The sequence below is a fragment of the Physeter macrocephalus genome, chromosome 16 (assembly GCF_002837175.3).
Source record: "Physeter macrocephalus isolate SW-GA chromosome 16, ASM283717v5, whole genome shotgun sequence".
Classification (NCBI taxonomy): Eukaryota; Metazoa; Chordata; class Mammalia; order Artiodactyla; family Physeteridae; genus Physeter; species Physeter macrocephalus.
Window position 1 is genome coordinate 45,001,606 of NC_041229.1, and position 9,737 is coordinate 45,011,342.

A 9,737-nucleotide genomic window follows, 5' to 3' on the forward strand; every position below is an offset into this window, starting at 1 on the left:
CAAGTTATGAAGACACATGATCAGTCCCTACTAGGAGAACTTCAGTGGTTTTCTATCATCTACCATACCCTAGATGGAATGTTCTATCAATTAACAAATTCTCTTCAATCTGACTCTCATTCACCAAATAGTCTTACCAGTATTTGACTGTCAGTAAAAAGGACTTTGTGGGCAGGGAGACCTGGTTTGAATATCTGCCCCACCAATTAACCAGGTTTGAAGGTTAGAAAAGTTATTTAAACCTTTGAACATCAGTTTCCTCATTGCTAAAATGGAAATAGTTTCTCACTTAATAGAGTTGTTAAGGTTACATAAAATAATGCATGTGAAAGTATTCAGCACAAAGTAAACATCCAATAAATTATAATCATTTTAGTTAAATCGTCATCATCGTCATCACGTTTTTTTCCAGGCAGTGTGGGTACACCCTGCCCATTGCATGGGGTAGAAATCAAAGCATTAGTTTGAATCTAAGCTCCAAAACTTATTAGCTATGAGATCAAGGTAGATAGATCATTTAATGTTTCTCATTTAAATTCCTCATTTATAAAATTGGGATAAAGTAAGAACCACATCACAGAGTTGTAGTGACAAGTAATTGAAATAATACAAGGAAGTGCCCATTAATGAGTGGTTCTTCACTAAATGATATTCCCTCTACTCAGCATGTCCAGATCTGGCATTCTGGCTAATGGAGAGGCATTCCTATGCTATAAATGAATAAAGTGCCATTTAATTTGTTAGTTCAGTAGTTAAGTATTTTTAGTGTGAGGTTTCTCCTCTAGAGCCTCTAGGGCCTGCTCATCCCTGGAGAAGGTGATCAAATCACATTAAAGAACCTGCAGAATTGTGGACAAAATCAGTTATATTACTCCACATAAGTCCTGCCCCATGAAATCATCTGTCCTCTGGTTTAAAATGAGTATAAGCATATTAAAAAGAAATGAAGAACAGAGTACTGAGTTCCATATTGTACATCTTAGAGGGAAAAAGTGGTTGGAAAATTCCTCTGGGTAGAGCCCAGGAGACTGAGTCCAATTTGGGGTTCAGCTGGTTGCTAGGCACGAGAGTAGTTTCTCAGGAAGTCGCACCCTCTGTTGTTACACCCCAGGCTCATCCCTGGGCCCCAGGCATTGATCTCTGCTGCATGCTCCAGCCATTCTGAGCTACCTGCTATTCTCTGATGATTTTGTGATTCCTCATTTCAATGCCTTTGTATCATCTAGTCCCTCTAGTAGAAGTGGCTCGGTGCCCCTTTCCCTTACCTTTCTTCTTCATCTGCATATCTTTATGACTCAGCTCAAGTGTCACTTCCTCTGGAAAGACTTGCTTCTATCACACCATCAATACCCTTTGTCTGTGTTTCTTTGGACTCTGTCTTGACGTTCACTACAGTCATCCAGGGAATATCTTTTTAGTCCCTGTCTTCTTTAAAGCACTGAATGTAGGCACCATGTCTATTCCCCACCCCACCCCCACCCCCTTTTTTACCTCAAGCCTAGCCCACAGTAAGTTCTCACTAATACTTAACTGGAGACTGACTGGTCAAAATGGAAATAAAAATATGGTCAAAGTTCCAAGCAGAGGTAAAAATAAGCAGCTTTATCTTTAATTGGAGGGTGGAGGGCAAGTTTTGGGATCTTCCAGTATGTTATTCTTAGCAAGTTTTCTGTTATCTGTTTCATTTTGGTTTTACTATGGGGCATATTTTTTTAATCTCTAAAAGGGGAATAATAATTACCATTCACGATGACTGTAAGATTTGAAAAAGATAACATATGTGAATGTGCATAGTGTGGTACCTGAACCAAGGTAAGGGGTCAAGAGATGTTGTTATTCTAACCAAATTATCAGCAGTCTTTTTTTAAAAAAAACAACTTACACACAACAACTAGTGACTGACATAGACCTTACTGAAGGTTTCAAGGGAAAAATAGAGAAAATGTTTATGTGTCACTCCCCACCACAAACCACAGAAAATCCACAGTGGAAGACCTCTTTTTGGCCATAATACTATTGGAGATTTCCTCTTGGACCTTTGAGTAACTAACCAGGAGTAGAATGTCTGGATTATATGATAGATGAACTTTTAAGAACATTGCCAGACAGTTTTACAAAGTGATCGTGCCATTCTACATTCCCACGAAGAGTATATGAAGAGTTCCAGTTTTTCCACATCTTTGCCAACTTTTGGTTTAGTTGGTCTTTTAAAATTTTAGCCATTTTATATGTAATATCCATAATGGTCTTATATCTCTAATACATAAAGAACTGCTTAAGTTAACATGAAAAAAACAAAAATGGTTATGAGTCTTGAATAAGCACTTAACTAAAGCTGAGACAGCTAATTCATCTGCTGAGAGTAGGAGCAGGAAAATCCTAAGGAGAAAGATGAAACTTTAAATTACGCCATGAAAGGAATGAGAACAGTTCATGACCAGTAGAACACAGAAGGATTCCATGGCAACACTGGGAGCCCTGTTGAGGCATTATTCAACAAGGCTGCACAATTTCTCCAACACTGTTCAGTCTGTTGGGAATAGCAGTGGACAATCGGGATCCAAGTCAGAGATAATGATCATCACAAATTATTCAGCACGGCATATCAGGGTGGGATAACTGCTGAAAGAAACAATCCCCAAATTCCAGTGACTTACCTCAAAATAGAGTTTGTTTCTCACTTGACATTGAAGTGTAGGTCAATGGATGCTCTCTGCTCCCCAAGATCCTTTTATCTTGTCTCTCCTGCAGGCCTTTGAAGTTCTCTTCATTCATCCAATGGATGCAGTAAAAATGCTAGGATTAGACATGGAAGGCTTTAATGAGCCAGGCCTGGAAGTACTGCTCATCGCTTCCACTCAAACTTCACTGGCCAGAACTTTATCATTGGTTTTAATCTAATTGCCAGGGGAAGCGAATAAAGAAGTTGTATGCCCTGGAGATGAGGATAATAAAGTTACTGGTGACCATTTTCAGTTTCTGACACACAAGGCAAAAGTCAGGTACCAGAATATTTTTCAATATAAGATAAAAACAGAGACATGGGAATTTTTCAAGATCAGTTCATATAATGACATCTCTCATTTCTCCTCCTGAAAGTCGGTTCATGCCCCCATCTTCTTAATTTCCTTGACACTTAGTGCCCTGTCTTCCTTTTTATCTTATTCTTGGCATCATTCTCAGTTGTACATTAGCGTTCAGGTTCCCCCATCAACTCTCAGCTCTGTGCCAAGAACTCACCTTTATGCTTGAGTTCACTCCCTCTACAGAGATCCATTCCAGCTGCCTGTGATCTTATTTACACTTGTGCTCAGGTAGTTGGTTTCCTCTGACCTTTTCTTTGCCTATTCAAAATCCTATTCACTCTTCAAGGCTCAGCTTAGTTCAAATGAAACTTCTCTGGGAAGCTTTTCCATAATAACCAAATACCTGGGCCGTAGACATGCTTTTTGATTCTAGATCTTCCATTTATTTATTTTAATCTTGGATTGTGAACTCAAGAACTTTGAGGACCTTTTTCATTCATTGTCAAAATGGAAATAAGAGTTGTTTTACATAATAATGGTAACTATTCAAACCTAGTATATAAAAGTGCAAAGTATCTAATGTATAATAGATACTCAAGAATCCTAAATGATAACTTCTATTCTGCTCAGAACTTCTTTGGCATTTTTATTTTATCAATACTTTCACATATTACCACATTTCCCTTTTATTGTGGGTGTCTATGCACTTGTCCTCTCTTTGTATTGAACTCTGGATCATGAGCAGATGTTTTTTAAGAGTGTGTGTGTGTGTGTATGTGTGTGTGTGTGTGTGTGTGTGTGTGAATTCTTAATTGTACTGAGCACATGTATTCATGGCACAGATCCAATAAATGTGTTCTCATAGTTCTGAGATTCTCATCCCAAAAGGAGATGGTGAAAAGACTTAAGCTAATGTGTAGAAACACACAGAAATTCTTTTTTAACGAGAAAGAATCCTGTATAAGCAAGCACAAAATATATCTCAGTAAACATGGAAGTACTATATGAACTCTATCATGTTACACAAATACAAACGATTATTATTACAAAGTAGAATAAAATTGAAGTTAAAATTTTGTGTGTTTTCCAGTTACCATTAAGAGTCCAGTTTCATAACTCCTTTTTTTTTTTTTTTTTTTTAAAGCTTTCCTTCCCAGGAAGTGAGGCAGAATGATCCCTGTTGAGAGAAATTAAACTTGTGGGTCATTTTCCACCAAAAAATTGCTTGATAGAGCCAAATACAATTCTGTAAGCGTTCCTCTTTCCTAAATACTGCAGGAAAGCCCCATGGGCATCTGGTTTAAGCAAATAGAAACATGAGACCAATTATGCATGTAAGCAGGAGAGAAACTTGACAAAAGATTCAGAAATTGAGGGTCCACAGCAAAATAAGTGGTCTTTACCATGTTTTGTGTATTTCAGATACATAGATTTTTTTCCATCATACATGAAGCTGAAAAAAATAAATATACCGAACTCTTGCATTGTATGTAATGTTCATCTTTGTTTAGATCTTGTTTCCAAATTCACTTTTCAGGAAGTGGATTTACAGCTTTGAAGTTGCTGCTCCTTATGTGTTTCTAAGAAGCTAAAAGTTACCAAGTTAGCACATGGAATTAAAATCTGGGGCTCAAATAAAGAATAAAGACAACTAAAAATATTTCATGCCCTCATTTTTTTGAAGCTTTGAAGCGATTTTTTTTTTTACGAGTTAATGTTATGGCCCTAGTTGAAAATACTTCTATCATTGTCATTTTATTCTGTACAGCGTTAAACTAACATGGAATCTAGGTTGCTTCTGATTAAATAAAGATTGGAGGAGACAGAGCCTTTTCAGGTTTCAAGGTCGCCTGCCTACTCTAGGGACTTTTGTGGTTAAACAAAATGCAACGGTACCAAAAATGTTTATATAACTTAATTAAATTAAAATAGATTCTGATAATTAACAGTAACACCTATAGGGCAAAATGTGTCTGCAGAGTGCTCAGTCTTTTACATGTATGCACTGGCATTCCTTCCATAACAATGATATATTAAGCACCTACTGTACGTGAGGCATGGTAAGAGTTGCCTTGCCGATTACACCTATTGGCCAGAGTGTAATACCCCACCCTCTCCACCACTCACAAGAGCACAGACACTTCCATAAAAGAAATTCTAGAACCAGTCATCTTGGGAAAAGATATGGCCAGCTAAATCTATCACCCTGTTTTTCTTGGTCATGTCCCAAGATTTAAGGCTCTCTGCTCATCTGCCCTTTTAGGTACTCAGTCACTCTTATCCATCCATCCTTCCACGCATTCAAAATGATTCGAAAGTATGCATTGACTTAGTGTGAGTTAGGCATTTCTTTAAGGGATGCAAAACAGATATGGTTCTTATTCCCACAGTACTTTAGTAGAAGAGATAGTAACTATATAGTTACCTAAATACCTAAGTAGTTATGTACTAAAATAAGAGCTATGGTAGAAAGATATCATATGCTATGAGAGAGAATAACAGTGAGGTCTAATTTATTTTGGGGACTTAGAAAAAAAAACTTTAAGAAAGGAGCATTTAAACACATATATATGGAATCTAAAAAAAAAAAAATTTGGTTCTGAAGAACCTAGGGGCAGGACAGGAATAAAGATGCAGACGTAGAGAATGGACTTGTGGACACGGGGAGGGGGAAGGGTAAGCTGGGACGAAGTGAGAGAGTGGCATGGACATATGTACACTATCAAATGTAATACAGATAGCTAGTGGGAAGCAGCTGCATTGCACAGGGAGATCAGCTCAGTGCTTTGTGACCACCTGGGGGGTGGGATACGGAGGGTGGGAGGGAGAAGCTGATTCACTTTGTTATACAGCAGCAACTAACACACCATTGTAAGGCAATTATACTCCAATAAAGATGTTAAAAAAATAAAAATTAAAAATAAATTGGGTTAACATAATAAAGGCCAGGTGTGAGGGATTTGTTTTGCTGATGTGACTCACAGCAGAGCAGAGAGGTAACAGAATTGGCTGTAGCAGCATCTTCTTGATTCAACAGAAAGATTCCTGATCATGATGGAAGCAGCAGCATGTAGAGGTACAGTTTTTTTGGTTTTTTTTTGCATGTGGGATATTAGTTCCCCAACCAGCGATCGAACCCATGCCCCCCGCAGTAGAAGCGTGAAGCCCTAACCACTGGAGTACCAGGGAAGTCCTGAGGCACAGTTCTATGCTGAAGATTTGGGAGTCATTGTTAAAAGTTCAGCCTAGGGCTTCCCTGGTGGCGCAGTGGTTGCGCGTCCGCCCGCCAATGCGGGGGAACCGGGTTCGCGCCCCGGTCTGGGAGGATCCCACATGCCGCGGAGCCAGCGGCTGGGCCCATGAGCCATGGCCGCTGGGCCTGCGCGTCCGGAACCTGTGCTCCGCAACGGGAAAGGCCACAGCAGAGGGAGGCCCGCATACCACAAAAAAAAAAAAAAAAGTTCAGCTAAAGTCTGTTACATAATTTATTCCCAGATTTCTGTAAGTCATTTAACACACATTAGTAAATTTCTTTCTCTTTGCATTAGCTACAGTGGATTCAGTACTATGCAACCAAAAAGACACAGTATTGATTTATAAAAGGATAACATGCCTGGGAAGAGTTGTGAAAACAGTCGAAGTCAAAATTTCCCAAACTGATCTGAAAATGTTAGTGATCGAGAGATGTTTAAACAGGTATTTAAGAATGACAGATTTCTTTTCCACAGAACTTCTCAAAAACTTTGAAACTGTTAATTTGTGTTGTAAATCACACTGTGCATCTTTTCCCCAATGCATTTCACCAGGAAATTATTCATTTTAGGGGAAACCTATTATCAGCCTGAGAAACACAGACAAAGTTTGTGAAACATTGATCTAAATAAAATACCCAGCAGTCTGAGCCAACAACCTTTGCTTTTGTTCCAAGTCTATTTGTTCCAAGCAATTTGTTTTCAGACTTTTTGTTTCCATATATCTTGTTGTCATGCTATAGTAGGCAGGTTTCTGGATAGGGATATCAATATCCAAACAGTATAAAAAGTATATACTCATTTTGTAAGTTGGCAGCATTATTTATTTGGACAGAGTAATTTCATTTCAGTTTGTCTAGAGTAGTGAAAACCAGATACAAAAGGAAGCCCAGCTTATTTTATGATCCCAAAGAAATCAAAGTGAAAACACTAACATAAATATATTTTGTCTTTATGTCTCAGCTTACTTGTGGCTCCAGAAGAGTTCAATGGGGATAAGAATTTTACAAGAGGCAGAAGGTACTGAGTGTTTTTGTGGTGAGATAGTATTTGAATACTACATTTGAATACTAGAGCTTGTAAATGTATAGGCTTGGGATCAGCCTTAGCTTTGCAAAATTAAGGTCATTCTAGTGCAATGTCATAAACATTATCATTTTCTAGAATAGAGGGAAAAATTAATTCAGCCTAGAGTGATAAGGAAAGACCTCTTCACAGAAGATGTGATGTTTAATACCTAGAAGGCTTGTTAGAGCTGGTGTTGTATAGGGTAGAGTGGAATGTGACTGAGGGTGGGTCAGTGTGATTATGGACTCTGAATGTCATTTCTGCATGTCTAATGGATTCTGAAAATCACAATCAAGGCTTACACCTTGGCCATATAGCATCATGTGAATTAAGTGATTAGAAAAGGATCATAACGTAGAATGTCATCACTATGATTAATTATCGTGAATAAACTTCATGCCTCTGTCTTAGGCAGGCCCTACATGCCTGGCCTTGGAGCCACAATTTTTCAGCATTCCCGCTCCCCTCCATGGTTCTTTTTTTTTTTTCTATCAGTGTCAGCTCTTGGACAGGAAAGAGTTTCCTACCCGTCTCCCAGTAGTAGCTGAACTCTGCTTTGTATCAGTCCAGGAACCAGTGTCCAGGAGTTTTTCTTTCACCTTTCTCAGAGGCAGATACCCTTCTCCCAGAAGGAGAGGATTTTTTTTTCCTGGGTTCCAGGGATGGGAGAATTTCCTATTTTTCCTCAGGAACAAAGAGCTTTTACATCATCACTTTCACGTAAGTAGAGGACCTTATCCCGGGCCCTAGGCGTCGGAAGGGGTACTGCCTCTCCCCCGGTGGGTTAGAATTGTGTTTTATGTGAGACATGTTTCCAAGGAAATGAGTGCAAAATTTGCAACTTTGCCCCAGTGACAACCAATCACTAACTGAACACCTGCACACTAGTTTCACCAAGGGGTCTCTGTGCTGCCTTCAGCCCTGCAACCAGTGGACCTCTGCAGACCTGTGGAATAGAACTTGTGACTTAGGGTGAAATCTCCTTGTGCCTAGGTTCTCACAGTCATTCTAAACTAAGGTCTCCTACACACTGATTTTAAGTATTTGGTAGCTGATTTCCTCTTTACCTGCTTTGATGACAGCAATACCTTCCTCTAATGTTCTGTCAGAAATGAAATCGTTCTGTAGATTCATCTCTTCTCAGAGCCGTATGCCATTCATTGGAATTCAGCTGGTTTATCTTGCAGTCTCAGCTCTCCTATGGTTTCAAGATAATTTATGATTTTATAAATTACCTAACTTTTTCTCATTGTTAAGACAGTAGTGACATTTACTTGCCACTTTCTACATCCTAAGCTGACTTGGAAATCCTCACCCACTAGTTTTAGGATCAATTGACGATTCTTGCCTGAAGTTGTTACTACTATTGTGTTCACAAAATTTTCTAATTTCATCATCCCTTTCTCATTTATTAATTGACATTTGAGAGCTTGTGTTTTGGGAAAAAAACAAGTGGGAAAGGGTTGTCAAGTGTCAGTGAGTAACAAGAAGGGCACCCACATTATGTTTCCTGAGATATATGAACTATGAAGAAAAAATAATGACTGCTGTCAGTAAGATCTAGGAATTCTGGAAACACCACTGACTACTGGTCAGTTTCTGTTAACCTCTCTCAATTAATTAATTCATTCATTCATTTTAAACATCTTTATTGGAGTATAACTGCTTTACAATGGTGTGTTAGTTTCTGCTTTATAACAAAGTGAATCAGCTATACATATACATATATCTCCATATCTCCTCCTTCTTGCGTCTCCCTCCCACCCTCGCTATCCCACCCCTCTAGGTGGTCACAAAGCACCCAGCTGATCTCCCTTTGCTATGCGGCTGCTTCCCACTAGCTATCTATTTTACATTTGGTAGTGTATATATGTCCATGCCATTCTCTCACTTCGTCCCAGCTTACCCTTACCCCTCCCTGTGTTCTCAAGTCCATTCTCTACATCGGCATCTTTATTCCTGTCCTGCCCCTAGGTTCATCAGAACTATCTTTTTTTAAAAATTTAGATTCCATATATATGTGTTAGCATACGATATTTGTTTTTGTCTTTCTGACTTACTTCACTCTGTATGACACACTTTAAGTCTATCCACCTCACTACAAATAACTCAATTTCGTTTCTTTTCATGGCTAATATTCTATTGTATATATGTGCAACATCTTCTTTATCCATCCATCTGTCGATGGACACTTAGGTTGCTTCCATGTCCTGGCTATTGTAAATGGAGCTGCAATGAATATTGTGGTACATGACTCTTTTTGAATTATGGTTTTCTCAGGGTATATGCCCAGGAGTGGGATTGCTGGGTTGTATGGTAGTTCTATTTTTAGTTTTTTAAGGAACCTCCATACTGTTCTCCATAGTGGCTATATCAATTTACATTCCCACCA

The 9,737-nt window shown here is 38.7% G+C and overlaps 1 long non-coding RNA gene across 9 annotated transcripts in view; it reads right to left on the reverse strand.

Annotated features, from left to right (window-relative positions):
* Positions 1 to 9,737, reverse strand: part of LOC114487968 (uncharacterized) — a 93,141-nt gene that overhangs the window by 37,438 nt on the left and 45,966 nt on the right. For 8 of the 9 annotated variants that reach the window (XR_008619549.1, XR_008619553.1, XR_003683532.2 and 5 more), the window contains 2 exons: positions 8,413 to 8,543; positions 2,658 to 2,796 (listed from right to left, as the gene is read on the reverse strand). This is a non-coding gene — a long non-coding RNA (uncharacterized lncRNA). The remainder of the gene's footprint in view (positions 1 to 2,657; positions 2,797 to 8,412; positions 8,544 to 9,737) is intronic. The other variant, XR_003683539.2, reaches the window with a different exon arrangement.